This window comes from Hyperolius riggenbachi, chromosome 9, assembly GCF_040937935.1.
Source record: "Hyperolius riggenbachi isolate aHypRig1 chromosome 9, aHypRig1.pri, whole genome shotgun sequence".
NCBI classification, from domain to species: Eukaryota; Metazoa; Chordata; class Amphibia; order Anura; family Hyperoliidae; genus Hyperolius; species Hyperolius riggenbachi.
In genome coordinates this window covers 255586334-255611789 of record NC_090654.1, presented here as the reverse complement: position 1 = coordinate 255611789, position 25456 = coordinate 255586334, and the positions used below count along the sequence as shown (strand labels likewise).

The 25456-nt window shown below is 43.8% G+C and overlaps 1 long non-coding RNA gene across 1 annotated transcript; it reads left to right on the top strand.

Annotated features, from left to right (window-relative positions):
- Positions 1-614: 614 nt before the first annotated feature.
- LOC137532024 (uncharacterized) lies at positions 615-21294 on the top strand. The gene is made up of 4 exons (XR_011023842.1): positions 615-710; positions 8548-8668; positions 16697-16723; positions 21151-21294. It is a non-coding gene; the product is annotated as an uncharacterized lncRNA (long non-coding RNA).
- The last annotated feature ends 4162 nt before the right edge of the window (positions 21295-25456 follow it).

Below are 25456 nucleotides of genomic sequence, written 5' to 3'. Positions count from 1 at the left end.
GAGGAGTGCAGCATTCCCTCAGGACACACACACAGAGGAGTGCAGCATTCCCTCAGGACACACACAGAGGAATAGGAGTTCAGCATTTCCTCAGGACACACACACAGAGGAAGAGGGGTGCAGCATTCCTTCAGGACACACACACAGAGGAAGAGGAGTGCAGCATTCCCTCAGGACACACACACAGAGGAGTGCAGCATTCCCTCAGGACACACACACAGAGGAGTGCAGCATTCCCTCAGGACACACACAGAGGAATAGGAGTGCAGCATTCCCTCAGGACACACACACAGAGGAAGAGGAGTTGCAGCATTCCCTCAGGACACACACACAGAGGAGTGCATCATTCCCTCAGGACACACACAGAGGAATAGGAGTGCAGCATTCCCTCAGGACACACATACAGAGGAAGAGGAGTGCTGCATTCCCTCAGGACACACACACAGAGGAGTGCAGCATTCTCTCAGGACACATAGGTCACACAAATACACACACACGAGAGTACAGCACCCCCTACAGGCCGCATATATACAGACACACTATAGAGTTGTCTCCCGCAGCCAATCACAGCGCACATGCTGATTGCTGAAGGTCATGTGGGCTGCTCTCGTCTCGTTACGGTGACATCACTTCCGCTTCCTTCTCTTAGCGGTGCTGAAGTCTACGGTGACCTTCCAGTGTAGAAGTATCGCTGCTGTGGACTGTACACGGTGGGTGCCGGTGATATGGGGGTGGATGGGTTGTGCTGGGGAGGGATGCAGCTGCAGTGATCATGGGATTTCATACAGCAGTGACATGGAGGATAAACTACAAATTATAGGATCGGATGCGTGACGGGTGTTCAGTGCTTCATCACCGATTTTTCACCAGTTACAATACGGCACTTGTTAGTAAAGGACGGGCTGTGAGGAGGATCCCGGGCCCGCCATGCGCTGGGTTTATGTGTAGGTGATAGTATGGCTGCTGAAGGGTCACGTCTGACATTGCCAACAGGGAGACCTGAACTCAGAGCTGCCTCTCTGCTCTAAAAGATATGAGAAAAATGTTTTTCTTTGAAGGAAATGATGCTGTGTTACAGCTGATACAAATCATCAATAAATCTGCAGTGTGTCTACTTCCTGCTTTAATGGATGCAGACATAGTTAACTTTCTGTGTTTACAAATTACCTGCTCTGCCATGGCAGAGGAGATTCCGGAGCTGACACCATCAAGAGATGAAATTATGGTGGTAATTAGTCACAGGTGAGGGGGAATTAAACAGGGTAAACTCTCCAAGTACATACAGGGTGTATTTCTGTATTTTTCTTCTTTCTGGTGCAAGAGTTTAAGTCCACTTTAAATGCTTGTTATGTTCTAATTCACCCATATTAAAACAAAACATGTTATCCAATCAGTAATCATCTAACTTGTATGGAGCCCAGCAATAGCCTATAAAGAAAAAAACGTCAAAAGTGAAAACCCACTCGATCCAACAGGGTTCAGTGATCTCTCTATTGTACGTTCATATTGGGTGTGGTGCGGCGGATGTTGTTGGATAACGTACAGCATGCTGTGTGTATACCGGGCAGTGGCCCATATACAATTGACTTTTTTTTTTCTTTGTTTTTACTTTGGAGATTATTTCTACTCTCCTATTTCGAATGAACTTTGCATTTGAAAAAGTAGTTGGAAAAGTACTATCAAAACTATTTTAAAGTGGGTCTGAAGACTTAAAAAAGAAAGTTTCACCTACCTGGGCCTTCTGTCAGCCCTTTGCAGGTGCCCTGTGCCCGCGATGATACCAAACGATCCTCCAGTCCCCTGCTGCAACTCACTTTCTTCAGTCGCCATCCCCTGCGCGGCCCTGGCCATGCACGTTCTTGTATGCGCTCCCATGGTGGGAGCGTCCTGCGCAGGCACAGTACAAGAAAATCTCTCTTGCGCATTATTCTCCCGGTGACGGGAGCGTGAAACAAGGATGCAGTGGATGGCGAATTAAGAAAGTGATCCGCGCCGTGGGACTGAAGGATCGTTTTTTTAACGTTTTGGGCGCAGGGCAGCTGCAAATGGCTGGCAGTATGAATTTTTTTCGGGATTGGCTGTGATGCCACTGCCCCCCTAATGTTTTATGTGTGGGTGTGTCTCCTTCCCCTATGACCATGTAGTATACCAGTCCGCTGTCGTCATTGCGCTTAAAGTGTACCAGAGTTGATTTAAATAAAAAGGTTTTTTTTTATACAAGGCTGAGGACGGCAGCGTGGGAGTGATCCATGCGGATGGGGCTAGAGGAAGCCACAGTTATGTATAAAACTTTGTTAGTCGGCTCTGGTTTCCTTTCAGCACGTGTGCCCTACAAGCTAAATGTCAGTTGTCACGTGGGGCATGAATGTGGGAATGGGGCAGAGAGGCATTCAGCGCAGACGTTGTGATAGGTAAAATATACCGTATCTGGGGGTGGACACAGCGGCTGGGGGTTTCTGTTGCATTAATTTGCGATTATTGCATGCTGTTACCACCACACACGGAGGATGAAATTTACATATGTTTTTTTTTTTTTTTTTTATTGGGTATTGCAGATTCTTCCCACATCCTAAAAACATTCAGGCTTTGTTCACATCATAAATCGCCAGTGCTATTACAATCGCTGAGCGATTTATTAAGAGTTATTTTTTTTCTATGCGCTTTTGCAGAAATCGTAATTGATGACGTCAGCAGTTTTAAAATTTTTGAACGATTTTTTTTTTTTTCCTGTGCTTACCTGCGCACTTCGATTTTGTATAAAGCGTTTTTCTAAGCGCTTTTGCAGACAGATTCTGTTTTCTCTTTCACCCGGAAATGAATTGATACAATGTATTTATTCATCAAAGCGCTGGGGAAATCTCTATAAACTATTTCTCTATCTCTATCTCTCAAGCGCTTTGCGATTTCCCTATAGCTTCCATTGAGCAGAAACGCTCAAAGTGGAACAGGCAGCGCTTTGCTGAGCGGATCGGAAACGAACCGCTCAGATGTGAACTCTCTCATAGGGAATCATTGCACAAGCGCTTTCAGGGCGATTTAGAAAATCGCCGGCACTTAAAAAAAAAAAATGAAAACACCCTAGGTGGGAACAAGCCCTGAGTTTACCATTATTGCCAATGCTCCAACCATATACCATGCCCTTGTATATGGTAGGAACATTGGATTGAAAGACAGTTGTAATACGATTTATAAAATTGTGATTGCTGCTTTATAGATCGCTGCATATTGTAGCAAATAACAGAAACAAACACCAGTCTAGTTGTAAACTAAAGACCCTGACTGATACTTGCGTTATAGTTCCAACTCCAGCCCTCCCATCGTCTAACTTGCTACCATCGTGAAAGGGCATCTGACCGAAAACTAGCAGGATTCTCAGACTTCCAGAACAGGTCCTAGTAGTCTACACAGAAGAGGAGAGCGTATTGGCTGTCACCTGTCCAATTGGTTAAGCTTAATGTTAAGATATTGGAGCTAGTCTAGTTTTAGGCCTCTTTCACAGTGGGACGTTGCGTTTGATGCGACGTTAAAGTCGCACAACGTGCCCCTAACGCGGCGCATGTAGGTTATGAAATTGGACATTATTTTGCACTACGTTGTGTGTCTCTTGGTGCGACGTTTTCGTTGCATACTGATGGAACGAAAACGGCGCATGCGTTACATTTAAAAAAAAAAAAAAAACACAAATTACTGAGTGCAACACACATAACGCAGCAGATACATTGCTAAACGCACAGCATGCAGCACTTTCTAATAACGCTACACGTTACATACTAACGCAACATGTGCCCTGTGAATGTCGCACAGACTTTGTATTGCTGTGCGTTACTCTGCGTTAAAGTATTTTATAACGTGCGACTTTAACGTCCCACTGTGAAAGAGGCCTAAGGGACCCAGCAGAAAACAACATGGGGAAATTCCACTAACATGATTGCAGGGCTGTGGAGTCGGTACAAAAATACTCCGACTCCTCAGTTTCTGAAACCACTACTCCGACTCCGGGTACCCAAAATACTCCGACTCCGACTCCTCAGTCTAATACTTAACAGGGCTGTGGATTTTGTACAAAAATCATGCGACTCCGACTCCTCAGTTTATGAAACTCCGACTCCGGGTGCCCAAAATTGTCCCGCCTCCTCGACTCCAACTCCGACTCCACAGCCCTGCATGATTGGATGGACAGCACCCTCTGGAACTGCTAAGCTTCGGATAGTTTGTAGTAATCTATGGCCACACTATTCAGCCAATCAAAACATTTTGTGCTGTAGAGGGTGCTATGATTGCAAAACTGCTCCCTATGAAATTTCTGTTAAGTCCCCTAAACTAGACTAGTGCCAGATATTCGTAGCACTGAAATAGTATCGGTTTAGACTAGGGGTCCCTAAACGTTTTTGGTCAAGGGCCGGGTCAACATACTTCAGACTGCTGGGGGGCCGGAATATACATAAAATGTCGTCTTTGCGGGCAATACAGTGAAGCATTCCCAGGTGACAACCTGAAGTCCAGTTGGACAGCAGTGTCACCTGATGTGGAATTTGATTGGAAAACAGCAAATTACTGCGATCTTGCTTCCATGTGGATGGGTGGTGCCAGCACTACTATTCTATATGTGGACCACCAATATTTAAAGATGTAGCTGACCGCATCTATAAGTAATATATTTTGTGTGTGTGTGGGGGGGGGGTAAAAAAAAGCCTCAAGGGGCCGCATTTGGCCCGGGGGCTTAGTTTGAGGACCACTGGTTTAGACTTTGTGCACTTTCTTATGGAAGATTTTAGTAATGCAGAATATTAAAATAAGGAGATGGAGTGCAACAATACACCTCAAACAGCAGCAGGGAATGCATGAATATAGCATTCTGCAGTACAAAACCAGAAGATGGATATGTGTAGAGGAAGAATATAATCTCTCCACTGCTTGGCAAAACCGTATAGAAGAAATAAATCGTGTGTGCAGTGCAAGGTCAAAAGCCGTGGCGCACATTTAATGAAATTACATTTGGATACAAGACTTCTGGCTTGTGCACCGCACCAAACTCAGCTTAACCTCCTTGGAGGTTATTACGAGTCAGGCTCGGGGGTGGAAAAAACAAGGCAGGAGCGGTAACCGCGAGCATGACTCGTGGAGCCGCCGGCAGGACTGTGCAGAGCATAGTGCGCAGCGGGTGTTTTTACTCACCTCCCGGGGGATCCATGCAGCCATTCTCCTTCCTGTTCTCCGAGTGTCTGCATCCCTTGGATGAGATTGTTAGTCGTCATGACAACAGACGATGATCTCACTACACTTAAGCACCACCAGGAGAACGGAGGGAGAACTGTTCGGCAATTTTCAAAAGCGCTTGTGCGATGATTCCTTATGAGAGTGTTCACACCTGAGCGGTTCGATTATGATCCACTCACCAAAGCACTGCCTGTACCATTTTTGGGGCGATTTGTCTCAATGGAAGGTATAGGGAAACCGCAAAGCGCTTGAGAATAACGCTTTGTATAGCGATTTTCCCCAGCGCCTTCATGAATTTTCCCCAGCGCTTTCCGGGTGAAAGAAGTGAAAAACCAGAATTGCTCTGCAAAAGCACTTAGAAAAACGCTTTATACAAAATCGAAGTGCGCAGGGAGGCGCAAAAAAAATTGTCATAGATTTCGATTTTTGCTGTGAACAAAGCCTAATTGCTGGGGCTGCTGCAGATTTCTCTGCGGTGTGATTTATTTATTTTCCCGGGTTTCAGCGTCTAAAATTGCACCGCTTTCAAATCCAAAAAGAATCAGACTGCCAGGGAGGTTAAAAGACCACTATTAAAAAAATTGTACTATTTAAAACTTTTATATTTTGCATGAAAACACAGAAATAGAACATTTCTCCCAGACAAAAGTATGCTATAAATTACTTTGCTCCTATGTTGCGGTCTCTTACAATGGTTAGGAGAAATCTGACAAGTTTTGGACTAGCCCATCTGCTTATGGGGGATTTTCTTTATGTTCAAAAGCACATAGAAAATGGCAGTTACTCCATCCAACTCTTAAGGCTCATACACACATCAGACTATAGTCTTTGGAAAATGAAAGATCACAGACCAATCTTGCCACCCTTCATGTATTATGAGAGCCATACTCTACACAGTCTTTTCTATGGAGCTGAACTCCACATCAGAAAAAAATCTTTGCAAGATGCTGCACACACAGATGCTGTACAGACACAAAAGATCCGTTCCTGCCAAAGATCTGTTCCTGCCAAAAATCCATTCCTGCAAATTGCAATGATAGTCTATGAGATTTGCAGATCATCATACACACATGATTTAACTGACATTCATCTGCAGATCAAGCAATCGTCCGCAGATCTGAAAATCCATTCTGGTGGATCTGATCTGCAGATGAATGTCAGTTAAATCATGTGTGTATGATGATCTGCAGATCTCATAGACTATCATTGCAATTTGCAGGAATGGATTTTTGGCAGGAACGGATCTTTTGTGTCTGTACAGCATCTGTGTGTGCAGCATCTTGCAAAGATTTTTTTCTGATGTGGAGTTCAGCTCCATAGAAAAGACTGTAGAATATGGCTCTCATACTACATGAAGGGTGGTAAGATTGGTCTGTGAGCTTTCATTTTCTAAAGACTATAGTCTGACGTATGTATGCACCTCTAGAATACTGTGCAAACAGTTGGGGGGTGGGTTGCGGTTGCTGCATCTTTATATAGATCCTTTCCAGGAAGTGCTTCTGTAAAGAATAGTTAAAATACTGAGAAACCCTGATTAAGAGATGGACTAGTCCTGTCCACATCTTCAGATTTCTACTACTGTAAGATACAGCAACATATGTAGGAGGAAAGTACTTTATAGCATATTTTACTCTGGAAGAAACATACTTTTTTTTTATTTGTATGTGTTTACATGTATTCTAAATTTTGCTATGTATTTTTTTCCACAGTAGTGGTGCTTGGTTTTATTTCCGTTGGGAGCCTCGTCCGTTCCTCTGCTGCATAGCCACAGCCCAAATTGCTTAATGTTCCGTGTTCGGCTTAGGTTTCAGCTGTGTGCTTTATAAATCTGCAGTATGCCGTCCAGATACACACTGCAGTACGATCCGGACGGCAAGCCATGCTACTGATGGGCAGTGTTTCCCTGTACAGCTCGCATGCTGCAGGGTAACGCTGCAAATCTGTAACTAGTGGAAATGGGCCTTTACACTAATTAATCACAACATACCTTTAGTGCTTGTTCATACCTAGGGCGTTTTGCGCTTTTTTTGAGCGCCGGCAACTTTGAAAAACGCCCTAAAATACCTTGTGCATTGAATCCTTATGAGTTAGTTCATATCAGCGCGTTTCGTCTGCTTTCCATTCACAAAAGCGCTGCATGTACCATTTTCGGGCCGATTTCGCTACAATAGAAGGTATAAGAAAAAAACGAAAAACGCTCACAAATTATTATTTTTTTTTATCCGGCGATTGCCTTCACATTTTTAAGATTAAGTACATTGTATTCTTTTCCGGGTCAAAGAGTTCACGTCCTGACTGAGTATTATGATCGAATCGGTTGAAAAACAGTGGCGCCAAGTGCACGTGCGATCGACAATGCAACCAATTTCGGTCGTAATTGGTCTCATTAGTTGATCGGACATGCTGCAAGATGTTTGGCCATCGTGGTTGGTGGGTGCGAAATCGTAACGGTGAGCAATATCGGGAAAAGCGACAGAACTCCTGGCGCGTTCATGCATGTATTGTGTACGTACATTTGTACATTGCCTGTCGTGTGTCGCGGTGCCTGTCCTCTTCTGAATCCGCCGCTACACTTTTCATACACACTGCCAGCGCATAGCATGTGTGTGACTACTCATGCGCCGGTGAGTATAGGGAAGAGCGGCAGATTTGAAGACGGACGGGCACAGAAGACAGACACAGGACAGGTAATGTATTAATGCACAAACAGTACAGGTGGCGAGACTGTGTCACAAGGCCGATTCCAGAGAGATTTCTTGTTGAAATTGATCGGGAATTGGCCTGTGGTGTATGGGCACCCCACAAATCTCTCTCGATCAGATTTGATCAGAGAGAGATTTGTCTCTTGGCCGAATCTGCCCATCATTGCTAGCTGTATGGGCACTTTTAGACTTTGTTCACATCTTGCACAGGACAGAGGGAAAAAATATAGAAATGCACCCTGTATGTATATAATTTAGCCTGTCTAATTCCCCCTCATCTGTGAATAATCACAACTGTAATTTTAGCTCCCAGCTGTGCCAGCTGGCTGCCACAGCAGAGCAGCTAATGTGTAAACACAGGATGTTAACCCCATGTCTGTCCCATCGTGTACCCAGCATTACAGTCTGCGCTCCAATGTTTGTGACATCACTACGTTTTGTGCGCTGCGTAATACTAATTACTTTATAAATTAAGCTTAATTGAAAGGAAGGGGTGAGAAAAAAAAAGTACTACTCTAACCCCCCCCCCCCCCCCCCCCCTCCTGCCTGAAATAGCCTTTATACATTTTGTTGCTGTCGTTGAAAATCAAATGGTTCATGAATTAAATCCATATCGTTTCCTTTTCAGATGTATCAAGCGCGTCTTTCAGCTTGGTGGACTATGGTTAAACCATACTATAAAGCCTATGATGAGCTGTGGGTTAGCCTAGCTGTCACGGGTGTCCTCTTCTACAAAATTTCCCGTAGTGGTAAGTCCATAGTCTGTCTTCCGGAAATGTTATGGGGTAAACCACAGGTTGAGGGTATGGCACTGTACCCCAGCAGATTTTTTTTTTTTTTATTTTTTTTTTTTGTCTCTGGGTATGCTTCTGTTTGTGAAAGTCAATTAAAGAGTAACTGTAGTGAAAATAACAGTCAGTGTTTGCCCATTGTAAAATATTTCCTCTCCCTGATTTACGTACTGAAATGTATAACTGGTGTTGACATCTTTTGTTCTGGCAGGTGATCTGTACGGAATGTTCTATATACATACCTTGAACTCTGTATTAAATGTTAACATACAGTAATAGACAGTATGTTAACCTTGGAAAAGCTATGGAACCCAGTCTTTAAAGGGAAAGTCCAAGCTAAATAAAAAATCAAAATCCACTTACCGGGGTCTTCTGGCAGCTGTCCTGTGCCCTCGCCACAGCTCCGGTGGCTCCCGGTGGACTCGGCTGCAGAAGCTGACCTCGCCAGGTCGGCTTCCTGGTCGGCTTCTTGTGCACTCCACCACGTAGGTCACATGGTCTGTACAGCGCAGACGCAGAACTACTATGCCTGCGCAGTATACACCTGGTGACGTCTGCTAGACCACATGACCTACGTGGTGGAGTGCACAAGAAGCCAACCTGGCGAGGTCAGCTTCTGCAGCGGAGTCCACCGGAGCTGCGGCGAGGGCACAGGACGGCTGCCAGGGGTTGGAGGAAGCCCCAGATAAGTGGACTTTTTTATTTTTTTTATGTAGCATGGATGTATCCCTTTAGGGTTCTTTCACACCAAGACGTTGCGTTTTAGGGGACATTAAGGTCGTATAACGTGCCCCTAAAGAAACGCATGGTGGTGTTGAAGTTGGACTGGTGTGCTGTTTTCGTTCCATACTGATACAACGAAAATGGCGCATGCGTCAAAAGACTGTGGAGACCACGTGATCGGAACACTCCGCATCACTTGGTCCTGCCAGCCAGTCGTCGCACAAAGCGGCCGCTCCAGGAAGTAAACACGTTATGTCAGCACAGTGCAGTGAATATTAATTAGCCATGTGGCTAATCACTATATCGGACTCTTCCCTCCTCTCCTGCACTGAATATCACAGCATATATATATATATATATATATATATATATATATATATATATATATATATATATATATATATATATATATATATATATATATATATATAATTTGACCCCTCACTGATTTTGTAAGTTTGTCCAATGACAAAGAAATGAAAAGTCTCAGAACAGTATTATTTCAATGGTAGGTTTATTTTAACAGTGGCAGATAACACATCAAAAGGAAAATCGAAAAAATAACCTTAAATAAAAGATAGCAACTGATTTGCATTTCATTGAGTGACATAAGTTTTTGAACCCCTACCAACCATTAAGAGTTCTGGCTCCCACAGAGTGGTTAGACACTTTTACTCAATGAGTCACCCTCATTAAGGACACCTGTCTTAACTAGTCACCTGTATAAAAGACACCTGTCCACAGAATCAATCAATCAAGCAGACTCCAAACTCTCCAACATGGTAAAGACCAAAGAGCTGTCCAAGGATGTCAGAGACAAAATTGTAGACCTGCACAAGGCTGGAATGGGCTACAAAACCATTAGCAAGAAGCTGGGAGAGAAGGTGACAACTGTTGGTGCGATTGTTCGAAAATGGAAGGAGCACAAAATGACCATCAATCGACCTCGTTCTGGGGCTCCACGCAAGATCTCACCTCGTGGGGTGTCATTGGTTCTGAGAAAGGTGAAAAAGCATCCTAGAACTACACGGGAGGAGTTAGTGAATGACCTCAAATAAGCAGGGACCACAGTCACCAAGAAAACCATTGGAAACACATTACACCGCAATTAAAATCCTGCAGGGCTCGCAAGGTCCCCCTGCTCAAGAAGGCACATGTGCAGGCCCGTCTGAAGTTTGCCAATGAACACCTAAATGATTCTGTGAGTGACTGGGAGAAGGTGCTTTGATCTGATGAGACCAAAATAGAGCTCTTTGGCATTAACTCAACTTGCTGTGTTTGGAGGAAGAAAAATGCTGCCTATGACCCCCAAAACACCGTCCCCACCGTCAAGCATGGGGGTGGAAACATTTTGCTTTGGGGGTGTTTTTCTGCTAAGGGCACAGGACAACTTAATTGCATTAACGGGAAAATGGACGGAGCCATGTATCGTGAAATCCTGAACGACAACCTCCTTCCATCTGCCAGGAAACTGAAAATGGGTCGTGGATGGGTGTTCCAACACGACAATGACCCAAAACATACAGCAAAGGCAACAAAGGAGTGGCTCAAGAAGAAGCACATTAAGGTCATGGAGTGGCCTAGTCAGTCTCCGGACCTTAATCCAATAGAAAACCTATAGAGGGAGCTCAAGCTCAGAGTTGCACAGAGACAGCCTCGAAACCTTAGGGATTTAGGGCTGGAACCCACAAGAGCGTTTATTTGAGCATTTTGGCAGCGCTGCGATACGCTAGCGGTTTGCCAAAACGCTCAGCTGATAATGGATGGGGCAACTTCCACAGGAGCGTTTGCGTTTCCCAGAAAGGCAAACGCAGGACCTGCAGCATTTTGGGAGCGTTAGCGCTTCAATGTAAAGTATTGAAACGCTAGCAGAAACGCTCAGCAAAACCTAAACTGAGCGGTTTTGCTAGCGTTTTGCGGTTCAGCACACTGTAACAAATTTAAAAATAATTCACAGGACCAATCAGGATAAAAACGCAAAACGCTACACAACTGCTGAGGAAAAAAATACACTGTTGCAAAACGCGACCGAAAACGCGCATGAATCCACTTGCAAACCGCTCAGACAAAACGCTAGCGGTTGCGTTTTGCGTTTGCGGATTTCAGTGGGTTCCAGGCCTACGAGATGATCTGCAAAGAGGAGTGGACCAACATTCCTCCTAAAATGTGTGCAAACTTGGTCACACAGTGGTGTGAAAAACTAATTGCCCCCTTCCTGATTTTTTTATTCTTTTGCATGTTTGTCACACTTAAATGTTTCTGCTCATCAAAAACCGTTAACTATTAGTCAAAGATAACATAATTGAACACAAAATGCAGTTTTAAATGATGGTTTTTATTATTGAGGGCTTGTTTCCACTGTTGCGACGCGATTTCGGCCGCATTCCGACGCTTGTAAAAACGCATGTGGATGCGTTTCCACATGCGTTTTTACCCGCGATTTCGCATGCGATTTCGCATGGCAGGGTGCCATGCGAAATTAACCATGACACTGCCAGGGCAAAATAAAATTGAAAAGGGTGCGAAATCGCACGCGAAATCGCGGGTAAAAACGCATGTAACAAACGCATGCGTTTTTACTATTAAATACATTAGCGGCGATTCGCACGGATTCCCGACGCAGGCGAAATCGTTGGCTCTTTTGTGCGTTTTTTTCACGCTGAAAAAAACGCACCTCAACAACGCTACAGTGGAAACAGGCCCATCCACTTGTATTACATGTGCGGATCTGCATGCGTTGGACGCATGCAAATTCGCGATAGTGGAAACAAGCCCTGAGTGAGAAAAAAAACTCAAAACCTACATGGCCCTGTGTGAAAAAGAAATTGCCCCCTGAACCTAATAACTGGTTGGGCCACCTTTAGCAGCAATAACTGCAATCAAGCACTTGCGATAACGTGCAACAAGTCTTTTACAGCGCTCTGGGGGAATTTTGGCCCACTCATCCTTGCAGAATTGTTGTAATTCAGCTTTATTTGAGGGTTTTCTAGCATGAACCGCCTTTTTAAGGTCATGCCACAACATCTCAATAGGATTCAGGTCAGGACTTTGACTAGGCCACTCCAAAGTCTTCATTTTGTTTTTCTTCAGCCCTTTTCCACTAGCGGCGTTTGCGATGCTGAATCGCAAAACCGCAAACCGCTAGCGATTTTACAATCGCTACGGTTTGCTTTTTAACATGGGAATCGCGGTAGGTCATTTCCACTACCGCGATTCGTTTTTGCGGGGAACGCGAACGCGCGGCGGAGCGATAATTGCCGCGATTTTGCTATGCAGTGCATAGCATAGCAAAATCGCGGCCGCAAACGTCGGGGGAATCGCCGGTTTTGCGATTCAGCAATCGCTAGCGTTCAGCGTGAACGCTAGCGATTGCAGGTGGAAAAGGGCCCTCAGAGGTGGATTTGCTGGTGTGTTTTGGGTCATTGTCCTGCTGCAGCACCCAAGATCGCTTCAGCTTGAGTTGACGAACAGTGGCTGGACATTCTCCTTCAGGATTGTTTGGTAGACAGTAGAATTCATGGTTCCATCTATCACAGCAAGCCTTCCAGGTCCTGAAGCAGCAAAACAACCCCAGACCATCACACTACCACCACCATATTTTACTGTTGGTATGATGTTCTTTTGCTGAAATGCTGTGTTACTTCTACGCCAGATGTAATGGGACACGCACCTTTTAGAAAGTGCAACTTTTATCTCGTCGGTCCACAAGGTATTTTCCAAAAAGTCTTGGCAATCATTGAGATGTTTTTTAGCAAAATTGAGACGAGTCTTAATGTTCTTTTTGCTTAAAAGTGGTTTGCGCCTTGGATATCTGCCATGCAGGCCATTTTTGCCCAGTCTCTTTCTTATGGTGGAGTCGTGAACACTGACCTTAATTGAGGCAAGTGAGGTCTGCAGCTCTTTAGATGTTGTCCTGGGGTCTTTTGCGGCGCCTCAGATTAATTTTCTCCGCGCTCTTGGGGTAATTTTGGTCGGCTGGCCACTCCTGGGAAGGTTCATCACTGTTCCATGTTTTTGCCATTTGTGGATAATGGCTCTCACTGTGGTTTGCTGGAGTCCCAAAGCTTTAGAAATGGCTTTATAACCTTTACCAGACTGATAGATCTCAATTACAGTACTTTTGTTCTCATTTGTTCCTGAATTTCTTTGGATCTTGGCATGATGTCTAGCTTTTGAGGTGCTTTTGGTCTACTTCTGTGTCAGATATCTCCTATTTAAGTGATTTCTTGATTGAAACAGGTGTGGCAGTAATCAGGCCTGGGGGTGACTACAGAAATTGAACTCAGGTGTGATAAACCACAGTTAAGTTATTTTTTAACAAGGGGGGCAATCACTTTTTCACACAGGGCCATGTAGATTTTGAGGTTTTTTTTCTCACTAAATAATAAAAACCATCATTTAAAACTGCATTTTGTGTTCAATTATGTTATCTTTGACTAATAGTTAACGGTTTTTGATGAGCAGAAACATTTACGTGTGACAAACATGCAAACGAATAAGAAATCAGGAAGGGGGCAAATCGTTTTTCACACCACTGTATATGTGTGTGTGTGTATGTATGTATGTATGTATGTATGTATGTATATGTATGTATATGTATGTATATATATATGTATATATGTATATATGTATATATGTATATATGTATGTGTATATGTATATATGTATATATGTGTATATATATGTATATATGTATATATGTATATATATATATATATATATATATATATATATATATATATATATATATATATATATATATATATATATATATATATATATATATATATATATATATATATATATATATATATATATATATATATATATATAATTTTTTTTTTTTTTTTTTGCAATAACAAATACTATGAAAATGGCGCATGCTTCACAAATGAAAAAAACAGACATTACTGAGCATGTGCAAGCAGTGTAATGCAGCAAAGTACTAGTATAACGCACAGCATGCTGCACTTTCATTAAACGTGCAGCGTTTATACTGTAACGCAATGTGGGCACTGTGAACAGCACATTGATTTTTCAGTGCTGTGAGTTGGGCTGCGTTACAAGCTGCTGTAATGTGGGACTTTAAAGGGAAGGTTCAGGAAGGGAGAAAAAAATAAAAATCCATATCAACTTACCTGGGGCTTCCTCTAGCCCGTGCAAGGCAGGAGGTGCCCTCGCAGCCGCTCCCGGTGACTGACCTGGCCATGCCCGGCTGCCAGGTCGGGCTCTTCTGCGCTCCAATCTGCACTTCACGGGGGCGCGCTGACGACATCGGACGTCCTACGGGCTGTACTGCGCAGGCGCAGTAGTTCTGCGCAGTCCGTGTGGAACGCAGAAAAGCCCGTCGTTGGAGCGCAGAAGAGCCCGACCTGGCAGCCGGCCTGGCCAGGTCGGGTCGCCACCGGGATCCTGCGGAGCGGCGGCGAGGGAACCTCCTGCCTTCCACGGGCTGGAGGAAGCCCCAGGTAAGTGGATATGGATTTTAATTTTTTTTTCTTCCCTTAATGTCCCACTGTGAAACCAGCCTTAAAGAGAAACCATAACCAAGAATTGAACTTCATCCCAAGCAGTAGTTGATATCCCCATTTCCATGAGAAATATTTTCCTTTTCACAAACTGATCATCAGGGGGCTCTGTATGGCTGGTATTGTGGTGAAGCCCCTCCCACGGTGTGATGTCAGGACCATGGTTCTGACATCACACTGTGGGAGCCTTGCTGCATTGTGGGAATTAACAGCTGTTTCCAACTACCCAAAAAAAAAAAAAAAAAAAAAAAAAAAAAGCAGCATCTCCTTCCAATGACATCACCTGCCAGCAGTAAAAAATGTCGCCATATAAATCGGAGAGGGAAGATTTTACAATGGGCAAACGCTGACTAAAACATTTATACATAATTTATTGTAAAAATGAAGCACACAAGGTGGCGAAATTAATAAAAATACCTTCCTCTCTTCTGCCTTGTCCATAGATTATAACCGCATTCTGATTATGTTGATTACTCCCTCTGTTCGGGAGGAAATCGCTCCGGTAGTGGCACGTGACCCCGGAAGTATCTTATTACATTATAGTTTCCTCTAGAACTTCCTGCTGGGCGGTTCGCAGGCACACTCCCTATCTGTGTATTGGCCAGCGTATGCGCATTGACTGTAGGCGCTGACATGTACGCGTCATGACAGCCCTTCGTTTTTATTACTTTCTTTCTATGATTTCCCTGCCTCTCGCCTCCCCACAGCGTGCGTGCTCCCAGCACAGCATATCTGTGCTTGAGATAGAGAGCGCAAGCGCACAGCCTGAGCAGCATACTGCTCTGAGCAACCTAATAGCACACTGCTCGGAGCTGCGGGGAGGAGGCCAGGAGGAAGGGCGGACATGACGTCACAATTTCCTGGAAGCACGAATGCGCATGCTCTGCCCACCCTCTGCAATTCTTCTGCGCCTGCGTTCCACAAGTGACAGGAAGATTTATTGCGCCTGCATGGGGTCACAATCTTCCGGATTTGGGGAACCCAATCTTGGAGGTCAGGTCCAGAAACTGAGGCTAACGCGGCCGTTAGGGGAAAAAACTAATCGCGCTGCACAGAAGTGTGATTAATGACATATTGAAAATGGTAAGACTGGCTTTAAAAAAAATTTCATCTGACCTTCCCTTTTAAGCACAGCAGAGCCCAAAAACCGCTTACAAGTGGCCTTCACCACTGTGAGTACTGCTGGCGATATTTCTGCTGGTTGGTTGTGTTGCATTTAACTTGGACTCTACTGTATATAAAGGAAAACCCAGAGAATTCCCCGTAAGGAGATGTACTAGTCCAAAACTTGTCAGATTTTTACTGGCTACTGTAACAGACAGGAGCATCGGAGAAAGGTAATTATAAGGTATTTTTAATCTAGAAGAGATTACTTCTTCTATACCATACTTTTCGGACTATAAAATGAATATAGGTGTAGAGGGCAAAAACCAGGGGGGGGGAAGAAATAACAAGTTAACCCCCCAAGCTCCCCCCCCCCCCCCCCCCCCTCCCCTTCAAATGAAAATCGTTTGAATTTCATCTGAATTTGATCCGGAGCTCATCCCCGATCTGGAGGTGGATGATAAAGACCACCCTGGCAGAGTTCAAAGCAGTGTGTGCACTTCGCTTTAGACAAGGTGTAATTTATCGTCATTTGTGAATCTGTACTTAGCTTTTGGGATTAACAAAAATACAACATTGCTTTATACTTCAGTGAATAGCCAGACTAATGTCTCATTTTTGCATTTTACAGGAAAGAAGAAGGCTGTGACAGACAGCAGTAAGTATTCTCATTTTCTACACAGCAAATGTAATGTATGGTCACTCGCTCAGCATGAATTCTGCGATTTAGGGTGATTAGGATTTGCTCTTATAGGCCTCTATTCACTTAACTTCAGACCCTGAACAAGCATGCAGATCACATATCTGACGAGATTAGCTGCATTCTTGTTTCAGGTGTGTGATTTAGACCCTACTGACCAGAAAGATCAGCATGTCTGCCAGGCAACTGGTATTGTTAAAAGGAAATATAGGCTTCAATTCATCAAAGGGTGTTCGATAACAAAATCCCAGTCCTTAAAATACCGCATTCGGTATTTTACACTTCACTGTGCTAATTCATCAATATTTTCACATGTGTGGTAGAGGTTCGTTAAGTTACCGAAGTACTAATGCTTCATACACACTTGAGATAAAAGTCTTTGGAAAAGGCAAGATCACAGACCAATCTTACCACCCTTCATGTAGTATGAGAGCCATACTCTACACAGTCTATTCTATGGAGCTGCACTCCCCAACAAATAAAATCTTTGCAGGATGCTGCACACACAGATGCTGTACACACTCAAAAGATCATTATCTGCAAAAGATCTGTTCCTGCAAAATATCCATTCCATGCAAAATGCATTATAGTCTATGAGATCTGCAGATCATCATACACACTTGGTTTAACAGACAATCATCTGCAGATCATCTGCAGATCAGATTCAACAGGGTGGATTTTCAGATCTGCAGATGATTGCCAGATATGCAGATGAAGTCTGTTAAACCAAGTGTGTATGATGATCTGCAGATCTCATAGACTATAATGCATTTTGCATGGAATGGATCTTTTGCAGGAACAGATCTTTTGCAGATAATGATCTTTTGAGTGTGTACGGGCATCTTTGTGTGCAGCTTCTTGCAAAGATTTTATCTGATGGGGAGTGCAGCTCCATAGAATAGACTGTGTAGAGTATGGCTCTCATACTACATGGAATGGGGTAAAATTGGTCTGTGATCTTTCATTTTCCAAAGACTGTTATCTCAAGTGTGTATGAAGCATAAGGCTTCAGTTCATCAAAGGCTGTTCAATAACAGCAGAGCAGTACAGAGCAGCTTGGAATGTCCCTGTGTTGTTACAAGCTGATAACAATAGAAGGCATCCAGACATCCCTTTACATGTAAACGTGTTATAGTTACTGTTACTTGTACTGCCTCTGCTGCTCTGAATCTGTCCATCAGTGTTTCTTAACATTTTACTTATTTGCCACAACGTAGATAAACTTCCTGGAGACTTTACAAATGCCATGCTTGGTGATTTCACCACTTGCATCTTTGCATATTCAAACAGGGACTCAAAGGGTTAAACGACCAAAGGACATCTGGGGATATCTTTTGTCCCGTTCTCTCTGCTCACTGCCTGGGGGGTCTGGAAGCTTGTGTGGAGAAGCCTGTGTGACCTATCAGTGGCACTTGCAGGAGAACAGGGGCTGTTTCTATAGGCTGCCTGCTCCTGCTAATCATGAAAACATTCACACAGAAGGCTTTCGAAGCCTGTAACGACAGAGGAGAGCTGGAGATAATCACCGAATGTGTTAGCGAATGTGGTAACCTTGATGAATTAACATTTACTGACATGTGTTGAGCACATGTCGGTAATTTATCTCATTGCTCTGTATTTCAGCTTCTCATTCGGTAACAGCTTTGCTGAATTAACATTTTCGAAAGTGCTCCGTTAAGTCAGCTGTTTTCAGCATTACCGAATGCGGTAATGCTTGATGAATTGAAGCCATAGTAGCTTCCATAGGTCTCATGCCTCAGTTCCTTTTAACGATACTAGCGCCTGCAGAGTACTAGAGGTTGTGCAATTGGCAGGACCCACAGCACATGATAAATGCAAGTGTTGCTATGGTAACGTGCATTGCACAAGTAACGTGAGGTGTTCCTATAGCAACACTCCTATTACCCATGTACCACAACGTATGGTTATCTGCTGGCGTTAGTACCGGTAATATTGCCAGGCTTTGGAGCTAATGCGAATCGAGGCCATAGTAACTTGGCTTATTTATGTGTGACTTCTTTGCGTTCAGTACTTATTACTATTATAAGCCAAGCAAGCTTTGCATAATAGATGAACCAGTTTTCAGTTAAAGTGTACCTGAGATGGTGAAATAGATTGGATACTTACCTGGGCTTCCACCAGCGCCATGTGCACCGATGCGTCCCTCGTCGTCCTCCCGAGTGCCACCGTTCAGCTCCAATCAGTCCCGGTAATCTGGCTCAGTCACGCCAGTCGGCTATTCTGCGCATGTGCATGGGGCCGGAGGATGCCCGGGGTAAGTATCAGATCTTTGTATTTCACAATCTCAGATTTACTTTAACCTCCTTGGCGGTTCAATTTTTCCGCCAAGGAGGCTGCATTGCACTTTTTTTTTTATTTTTTTTTTATTTTTTTTTTTTTTGTTTCATGTAGCTACTTGAGTGGTAGCTACATAAAACACCACTAGAGGGCGCATGTGTCCCTCTAGTCCGATCGCCGCCGGCCACAACAGTAAACAGGAGATCGCGTATAGAACGCGATCTCCTGTTTGGCTTCTCCTGTCGCCATGGCGACGATCGGAATGACGTCATGGACGTCAGCCGACGTCCTGACGCCAGACACATCCGAGCCAGCCCTTTGCGCTGCCCGGGACTGATTGGTCCGGGCTGCGCAGGGCTCTGGCGGGGGGCCCTCTTCCGCCACTGCGTGCGGACGATCGCCGCAAGGCGGCGATCGAGCTGGACGTGCAGCTAGCAAAGTGCTGGCTGCGCGTACAGCAATTTACAGGACAGGAATCGCCCCACCAGGGTTTGAGAGATCCTCCGCGGCGGCTTACCCCGAGCTCAGCTCGGGGTTACCGCTAAGGAGGTTAAAGGACAACTGAAGCGAGAGGTGTGGAGGCTGCCATATTTATTTCCTTTTACATATTTATTTCCTTTTACATATTTATTTCCTTTTACATATTTATTTCCTTTTACATATTTATTTCCTTTTAAGCAATACCAGTTGCCTGGAAGCCTTGCTGATCCTCTGCCTCTAATACGTTTAGCCATAGCCCTATTATTGTCAGATCTGACAAGATTGGCTGCATGCTTGTTCTTGGTGTTATTCAGACACTACTGCAACCAAATAGATCACCAGGGCTGCCAGGCAACTGGTATTGTTTAAAAGGAAACAAATATGGCAGCCTCCATATCCCTCTCATTTCAGTTGACCTTTAAAGGATACCTGAGGTGAGAGGTATGTGAAGGCTTCCATCTTTATTTCCTTGTTATCTATACCAGTCACCTGGCAGTCCCTCCTGATCCTTTGACTCTAATACTTTTAGCCATAGACCCTGAACAAGCATGCAGCAGATCAGTTATGCTGACTCATGTTTTGCTGCATTAACCATATGCTTGTTCCAGGGTTTTGACTCAGACAATACTTATGCCAGAAGATCAACAGGGCAACTGGCATTACAAGGAAATAAATATGGCAGCCGCTATTTCCCTCTCATTTTAGTTGTCCTGTTGTTGCAAAGCAGAGCCCTCAAACAGACTAGGAAGTTGGCCTTCACCACTGAGAACTGCTGTCGGTTTGAGATGGTTGGTTGATACTGCTGATTAGATGAATTCTGGATAATCTGTACTCTATTGTATATCCCTAGCTTCAGGTTCCCAAAATGTTCATACTGTGGTTAATTTACTAAGAATCATGTGACCAACACGGCTTTGTGTGGTCTTACTCAAATCCGGCTGAACTGTGCTGCCTTCTGGGAAGTGAAGTGTAGCCGATCTGCTACTCGTCCACCCTTCCCTCCATAAATGGGGAAAGGGGGCTTTGTGGCCAGCCTGCCCATACACTACACTTCCGCAGGGGTCAGTGGAATGGTGAACCCAGCGAAGTTTGGACTATAAAACTTCTATAGTCTGTCAAGGAGAGCCACACCAACGTGCTGCAGCGGACAAGTTTTCCAGCAAAACTTGCACCTAAATTGTGGGAGGAAACAATTAGAGGAATAACATTTTTGACAATAGAGGAACTTAAAAGTTTTTCAGCAATTAGTTCTTTTGTGGCATCAGACCAGAGGGAAATGTATACCAAAAAAATGGATCACGTTGGAAAAAGAACCTTTCTGTATTCACCATTGGTGGATTGCCATGATTACATGACATCCATCTAATCTTTACCTGAGAACATTCAATTCGTGCATATCTGGTTGTCTTTTGGGAAATAAGAACAAGTGATGGCCTAAATGGTTCGAACAATATCAGGCTTTTTGAGCCAGGCAAAGTATCATGCCTGTAGCTGCCTTTATGCCCAGCACAGTGATGCTGTGGATGTCACCACTAGGAGTGGATGAGCCATTGAATGAAAGCTGTGTCTGCCAATAACATAACTGATAAACTCCTCTCTTCTTTCAGAACATGGAAGCCATCACTAGACTGCTATCCACATCCAGGAGTTGTCCTGGAATTTATTCCTCGTGTAGATGCATCGTGCCCTGGCCAATACGAGAAGGATCCACATGTCTACTATAATTAATAAAGTTATTTTGTAAAATTCTATTCAGTTCTGCACTATTTTTTTTCTTCATACTCAAATTACTGTTCATTTAAAGCTGAGCTGAATGAGGCTTGGGTAAGAAAAACAAAGTTCTGATACTGTGAACAATTTATGCCGCCCGGACGTGAAGCTCACGTCCGGGCGGCTGCTCTGCTGCGGTGCGCCCCCCCCTCCGTGGTATCCCCGGTAGCCCTGGGATCAGTGAATGGGAACATGGTTACCGATCCGTGTCCCCAGCAGAAAAACCGAAGCGCTCTTACTAGATGCTTAAGTCTTTCTGCACGTCAAAATTTCAGCATCCCCCTTGTGCTTCTGCTTAGCGAGAAGCACAAGGAGAGAAAAAAAACTGAAGGTGGCCATCTTGTGGCCAAATAGTAAAACTACATCTACATATTTCTTACATTACAATTTACACATAACATTAAAAATTAACTTTATTTCCCACACCAAAATATTACCCAAATAAAATTTTTAATGGAAAAAAAATTTCAATTAAAAAAAAGACATAAATAGTTACCTAAGGGTCTGAACTTTTTAAATATGCATGTGAAGGGGATATACTACGAACATTTTTTAAATTATAAGCTTGTAAACAGTGATGGATGCAAAACGGAAACAATGCACCTTTATTTCCAACTAAAATATTGACGCCATACATTGTGATAGGGACAAAATGTAAATGGTATAATAACCGAGACACAAACGGGCAAGTAAAATACATAGGTTTAAATTACGATAGCATGGATTATTTTAAAGCTATAATGGCCGAAAACGGAGAAATAATGCATTTTTTCCATTTTGTTTCTTATTAATCCTGTTAAAATGCATTTATAAAACAAAAACATTCTTAGCAAAATGTACCACCCAAAGAAAGCCTAATTAGTGGCGGGAAAAAACAAGATATAGATCAATAAATTGTGATAAAGTTATTAGCAAATGAATGGGAGGTAAAAATTGCTCTGATGCAGAAGGTGAAAAATCCCCGCGGGCTGAAATGGTTAAAAAAAAAACACCAAGCCTTTTTCAGTGCCGCTGAGTAGATTTTTAGTCTGGAGGTTCACTTTTAAGAGTTTGTCTTGATCTGACATTATGCTAGGCTGTACTTGGCTCAAAGGCAAAGCTATGCAAACTATTTGAAGATCTGGGAAGAAACCTACACAACACAGAAAACACGGTCAAACTCTGTGAAGGTGGCCTCCTGCCTAGGGGTGACACCTAGGACTCTATATGAGAGAACCGGACATCTTATGACATGCCCCACAGGGTAGCCGTGTTTCAAAGAACACCGACATGCAGTCGCCAATCACAGGAAAGGCGCCTGACAACCCAAGGATGTTCCCTGGGTCGAACCCCAATGGTACCTAGAAAGACAGGTTACACACCATGTTTGCATAGCTTCGCCTTTGAGCCAAGTATAGCTTAGCATTAAGTCAGATCAAGAAGGAATCTTAATAAAGACCTTTCAGACCTAGACCTAGTAAACATTCTCTTATAGCATACAGGTGCCCAGAAATCCCATTTAGACCATTTTAGAGAACCAGAATTCTCAGTGTGGCCCTATTCAGGTTCATGGTAATGCATCATTTAGGCTGAATCATAAGCCACGTGTTGTTAATTTACAGTATCCTGCACTAAGGAGTATCATTGTAAAGTGAATGACAGTAATAAGGAGTTTGGCCAGCAAAGCGTCATAAACCTGAGCCATACTCCCCGTGCACAGCCCACACCTATCTGTGAATGGCTGGAAAAACTTGAAACCACCCTGTTTCTTAAAGTTTAAAAACCCAGTGTAAAAGCTGTAATCTTGAACTCTCCAACTAACTAACAAACTTACCAACTGATCAACCAACCAACCAACCGATTCTGTCATCACAAAGATCAGATTACTTATAAAAGAGACATCTTGGATGTAAAATAAGCCAAAGAAAAAGATGATCTTTCTGCATCACATATCTGATAATAATAAATGTATTGTAAGCTCCTCTGAGCAGGGTATTGCTGCCACTGTAGCATTGCTGCAGTTTTCATTGTGTATGCTTTGTTAGCATCATCAGTACAACAACCAATAAAAGGCCATGTCTCACTGTGTCATCCAGGCTGCTCTGCACCAGCTATTCACAGGTGCAATCCCACTACTGCTCAGCACAGGGATTTTGACCTGCTCCGTTTCCGACCTGGGCCGATTCACCCCTCCTTAAGACAACCTGGTGACTCCAAGCTCCCCTGGAACCACCATATTGATACTGAGCTTAGTGTGGACACCTGATCAACATAGCACAGGGTAGACCAGAACTCCCAGACTCAAGCAATCCAACAGCCTTAGCCTCCCAAGTAACTGGGATTACAGACACACGCCACTGTGTCCGGCAATTGCTCTTTCATGCATTAAATTACTAGAAGCTCAGAAGTTTGATGGGTACCTGACTCACTGCTGCCATCTTGTTTCCATATTCCTAATTACAAGTACACAACATAAGATTAACTTTAACCAAGAGATGAGCTGAATTGCCACTATTTGAAGATATGGGAAGAAACCTACAGAACACAGAAAGAACGGTCAAACGCTGTGAAGGTTGCCTCCTGCCTAGGGATGACACTTAGGACTCTATATGAGAGAACCGGACATCTTATGACATGCCCCACAGGGTAGCCGCGTTTCAAAGAACAACACCGACATGCAGTCGCCAATCACAGGAAAGGCGCCTGACAACCCAAGGATGTTCCCTGGGTCGAACCCCAATGGTACCTAGAAAGACAGGTTACACACCATGTTTGCATAGCTTCGCCTTTGAGCCAAGTATAGCTTAGCATTAAGTCAGATCAAGAAGGAATCTTAATAAAGACCTTTCAGACCTAGACCTAGTAAACATTCTCTTATAGCATACAGGTGCCCAGAAATCCCATTTAGACCATTTTAGATAACCAGAATTCTCAGTGTGGCCCTATTCGGGTTCATGTTAATGCATCATTTAGGCTGAATCATAAGCCATGTGTTGTTAATTTACAGTATCCTGCACTAAGGAGTATCATTGTTAAGAGAATGACAGTAATAAGGAGTTTGGCCAGCAAAGCGTCATAAACCTGAGCCATACTCCCCGTGCACAGCCCACACCTATCTGTGAATGGCTGGAAAAACTTGAAACCACCCTGTTTCCTAAAGTTTAAAAACCCAGTGTAAAATCTGTATTCTTGAACTCTCCAACTAACTAACAAACTAACCAACTGATCAACCAACCAACCAACCAACAGATTCTGTCATCATAAAGATCAGATTACTTATAAAAGAGACATCTTGGATGTAAAATAAGCCAAAGAAAAAGATGATCTTTCTGCATCACATATCTGAAAATAATAAATGTGTTGTAAGCTCCTCTGAGCAGGGTATTGCTGCCACTGTAGCATTGCTGCAGTTTTCATTGTGTATGCTTTGTTAGCATCATCAGTACAACAACCAATAAAAGGCCATGTCTCACTGTGTCATCCAGGCTGCTCTGCACCAGCTATTCACAGGTGCAATCCCACTACTGCTCAGCACAGGGATTTTGACCTGCTCCGTTTCCGACCTGGGCCGATTCACCCCTCCTTAAGACAACCTGGTGACTCCAAGCTCCCCTGGAACCACCATATTGATACTGAGCTTAGTGTGGACACCCGATCAAAATAGCACAGGGTAGACCAGAACTCCCAGACTCAAGCAATCCAACAGCCTCAGCCTTCCAAGTAACTGGGATTACAGACACACGCCACTGTGTCCAGCAAATGCTCTTTCATGCATTAAATTACTAGAAGCTCAGAAGTTTGATGGGTACCTGACTCACTGCTGCCATCTTGTTTCCATATTCCTAATTACAAGTACACAACATGAGATTAACTTTAACCAAGAGATGAGCTGAATTGCCACTATTTGAAGATATGGGAAGAAACCTACAGAACACAGAAAGAACGGTCAAACGCTGTGAAGGTGGCCTCCTGCCTAGGGATGACACTTAGGACTCTATATGAGAGAACCGGACATCTTATGACATGCCCCACAGGGTAGCCGTGTTTCAAAGAACAACACCGACATGCAGTCGCCAATCACAGGAAAGGCGCCTGACAACCCTAGGATGTTCCCTGGGTCGAACCCCAATGGTACCTAGAAAGACAGGATACACACCATGTTTG